Consider the following 4,585-nt stretch of genomic DNA (forward strand, 5'->3'; position numbering starts at 1 on the left):
TTTTTTTTTTTTTAACCTGTAAAATACCTCACATGGTTGTTTTTACACAAGAAAGAAAAAGGTATATGCGAACATACCTGGTATCAATAGGAGTATGCACCAAATAAATTTTAGCTTTGATAAAACTTTCCATATTAAGTTGTGATTTCATACTTTGTGATTACTGGTCTTAAAATAATTTTGGAACAAATGAATCTATAAGAATTCAAACTATATAGGATTTTAAGTATCTACATCAGTAGTTTTTAAACCGTAACTGTGACACTCAATAAGAAAGACATTTTACCCTGCAACTGCTATATAAAATATATACCTGAAACAAAAGTTTCAGAAAATGTCTTTAATAGGTGTAGTGTACTCTTTATTAATTTTAAAAAAAGTTGATTACAATTGCTAAAGGATTTCATGACTTAGTGTGAATATAGTAACTAAAGTAGGCTGGGCACGGTGGCTCACGCCTGTTATCCCAGCACTTTGGGAGGCTGAGGCGGGCGGATCACAAGGTCAAGAGATAGAGAGCATCCTGGCCAACATGGTGAACTTCGTCTCTACTAAAAATACAAAAATTAGCCGGTCGTGGTGGCATGCACCTGCAATCTCAGCTACTCAGGAGGGTGAGGCAGGAGAATCACTTGAACCCAGGAGTCAGAGGTTGCAGTGAGCCGAGATCACACCACTGCACTACAGCCTGGGCAACAGAGCAAGACTCCATTTCAAAAAAAAAAAAAAAAAAGGAATTCAGCCCTCTCTCTCCCAGCAGAGGCAGAAACAGAGGGCCTGAGGCTTGCATGGCTTAACCCGAAAAAATCAGAACCTGTAATAGAAGCTAGATTTTTTCCTAATCTGCTCTCTACCATTTTGTATCTGTTATTGTATGAATTCCTGTGGAAGTGCTTTTGTTAAGACGGACATATGTAGCAAGTACGTGTTCAGTACTTATTGGGTATCATAAATATGTTTACATTGAGAAAAAATGGTTATGAAGAGGGGAGAGTTGAGATGACAGAAATGTACATAGTCAAAATCAGCCTCTGGGCTGCTGGTTTGAAATATGAGTGAGGAGAGTTGGGAGACCTGGGTTAGCAGTGTTTGTAGTACCCAGACATATAGCGGAATTAAAGCTTTTAGACTTGGGGAGAAGGGAGTGCAGTTGAAAAAGCCATTTCACCAAGATGGAACTTGTTGAAGGTTAGAAACTTTTTCTATCCAAAGAAGCAAAGTTGCTCCAGCCACTCAGAAAGGATATAACTACCAGGGGTAAAAACCGCATACGTAACTTTAAATTTTCTAGTAATCCCATTAAAATAGGTGAAAATTTTTTTTTTTCTTTTGAGACAAGTCTCCTGTCGCCCAGGCTGAAGTGCAGTGCTGTGGTCTCGGTTCACTGCAGCAATCTCAGCTCACTGCAGCCTCTACCTCCCAGGTTCAAGAGATTCTCCTGCCTCAGCCTCCTCACTGGGACTACAGGCACCCGCCACCACTCCCAGCTAACTTTGGTATTTTTAGTGCAGATGGGGTTTCACCATGTTGGCCAGGCTGGTCTCAAACTCATGACCTCAAATGCTCTGCCCACCTCAGTCTCCCAGAGTGCTGAGATTACAGGCATGAGCCACAGCGCCTGGCCCTGAAATTGATTTTATTATATTTTAATATTGGCAGGTATGGTGGTTCATGCCTGTAATCCCAGCACCTTGGGAGGCCAAGGTGGGTGGATAGCTTGAGTTCAGGAGTTCAAGACCAGCCTGGGCAACATGGTGAAACCCCATCTCTACAAAAAATGCACAGAAATTAGCTGAGTATGGTGGCTTATGCCAGTAGTTCCAGCTACTTGGGAGGCTGAGGTGGGAAGGTCACTTGAGTCCAGGAGCCAGAGGTTGCAGTGAGCTGATAACACACCACTGCATTCCAGCCTGGGTGACAGAGTGAGACCCTGTCTCAGAAAACAAACAAACAAACAAAAAACTATTTCTGCATGGAATTGATATAAAAAACTCATATTTTACATCTTTTTTGGTACTTAGTCTTTGAGATGCAGTGTGTATTTTACACTTAGCACATTTAACTTCAGACTAGTCATATTTCAGGTACTTAGGAGCCATGTGGCTAGTAGCTGTTGTATTAGATAATATGGATATAGGCTGGGTGCAGTGGCTCATACCTGTAATCCCAGCACTTTGAGAAGCCGAGGCGGGTGGATCACCTGAGGTCAGTAGTTTGAGACCAGCCTGGCCAACATGGGGAAACTCTGTCTCTCCTAAAAATACCAAAAATTAGTCAGGTGTGGGGCACCTGTAATCCTAGCTACTTGGGAGACGGAGGCGGGAGAATCATTTGAACCCAGGAGGTGGAGGTTGCAGTGAGCCGAGATTGCACCACTGCACTCCAGCCTGAGTGACAGAATGAGACTCTGTCTAATAAATAAATAAATAAATAAGATAATGTAGATGTATATGGAAGCTCAGTGACCAAAGAAGTGAATGATGGCTATTATCAACCTATGGTCTCAGTTCCAAACCCATCCTTTGTCTTGCCTTGTACTGTCTTTTTCCTTTGCCAGCTGGGAAGATGAGGGCCCACGAGTGGCACTGCAAAGCAAGAGCTCCAAGAAGATACTTTACTTACGGTTGTGAGTCTCCCATTTTTATACATCAGAGAAGCCCAGCAGTCCCAACAGAGGAGCTCCAGCTGCACCTCAGGTTACCTTCTCCCAACCCTGAGCCACTGTGGAGCAGCTCCCATGGGCTGCTTCCGTGCCAGCTCTGCCACTCCATCAAGCAACTGTCTCTCACTCTGTGGCCTATTCCCTGGGACAAGTTTCTTCACCATGGCAGGCTGAATGTTCCTGTAGAAACCACAGCCTCTCCAGGGAAGTCTGATCTCAGCTTGGGAGTGAGGTAGGGGAAGAGAGCCTCTCCTGGTCTTTAGTTCATTTTTTTCACTTTTCTTCACCCTAGAGACAGTATTTGCCTTTTACCTGCTACTTCTGTGCACTTTAGAGTCCTCTTTTGCCCCTACAAATAATTAACCAGCTTCTACTAGTTAGCAAATATTACATTAAAACTTGTCTGTTCAAGTATCTGGTGTGGGGTTTCTGTTTCCTTACTGTACCCTCACTGATACAGCCTGAATCCAATAATAAGTCATTTTAAAATGGGGCCATATATATATTGCTATCAGAAGCCATATGGAATTGTGTATACCTATCCTATATTAAAACTTCATGAATGTTCTTTTGAAAGTGCCCACAGTAGAAATACAGTTTGGCTACTTTAATTATACCTACTGGTTGCAGTTCCAATTTTGTCTTTTTTGCTCCTGTGTTTTCGATATGTTCCTTTGTGTGGTGACCTTGGTTGCTAGTAAAGGCAGTGTTTGACTTTTATATAAAGGTAAATGAGATAGAGACTTTAATGTCTATAGTTTGAGTGTAGGAATAAACATAGGTTTGCCCCAAGTCTGTGTCCCTAAGCCTACCCGTCTTTTTGAACACAATGATCAGAAAAAACTCAAATATGAGGCATATCCATGGAAACATGAGAAGCATATGGTGTATGAAGTTTGGAGCCAGATAAAGGTGCTTTTTTTTTTTTTTTTTTTTTTTAATTTCAGGCTAAAATTGTAGTATTCACACTTCATAGATGTGGGGCAGGGTACTTTACACATTTGTGTGTTGTAACAGATCCAGTTTTTTGTTTGTTTGTTTGTTTGTTTTTTTGGTCTAAGACAGGGTCTGGCTCTGTCACCCAGGCTGGAGTGCAGTGGCGTGATCTTGGCTCACTGCAACCTCCACCTCCCAGGCTCAAGCAATCCTCCCACCCCAAGCCTCCTGAGTAGCTGGGGCTACAGGCATGCACCACCACACCTGGCTAATTTCTGTTTTTTGTTAGTTAGTTTGTTTGTTTTGGTGGAGACAAGGTTTCACCATGTTACCCAGGCTGGTCTTGAGCTCCTGAGCTCAAGCGATCCATCCACTTTGACCTCACAAAGTGCTGGGATTACAGGAGTGAGATGCCACACCTGGCCCCAGAATTGTTTTTCAGAAAATCTTCTCTTAACAGTTGGCACTCTTAAGATCATTTCTGTAAAGAGATGGAAAGGCTTTTCACTTAGGTGGGTGTCCTCATGTTTCATAAGAGGTTGTCACGTCTGTCTCCAGCTACAGTGATTATGTGAATCTGCCCTCAAACAGCAATAGTACCTGTGCTCCAGCCACTTGTCAGAGAGCAACCTTTAACTCTCTATTGCCCAACTGGCAAAATCTTGTTTTTGAGAGATGTTTATGGAGGAAGCCAAAAATTGAGTAATCCATTCATTTCTCTAAAAATTCTGAATTAAACCCACTCTTGAGACCTTTGTGCCTGGGTTGCCTTGTTTTGGCTGTGCATCAGGTTTCTTTTATCACTGGTAGTATTGACTATGCTTTAAACTGTATTTATGCCAGGGATGACATTGGTTCACTCCCACATAAATAGCTTCTTTGAGGACCCACTGGAGAGATTTCAGATTTCAGTTCAGGAGTAAATGTGCTTCTAAGCAAGTGGTTTGCCCTTACTTTTCTTTTTTTTTTTTTTTTTTTTTTTTTTTT

This window comes from Rhinopithecus bieti, unplaced genomic scaffold, assembly GCF_001698545.2.
Source record: "Rhinopithecus bieti isolate Rb0 unplaced genomic scaffold, ASM169854v2 scaffold_15133, whole genome shotgun sequence".
In the NCBI taxonomy this organism is placed as follows: Eukaryota; Metazoa; Chordata; class Mammalia; order Primates; family Cercopithecidae; genus Rhinopithecus; species Rhinopithecus bieti.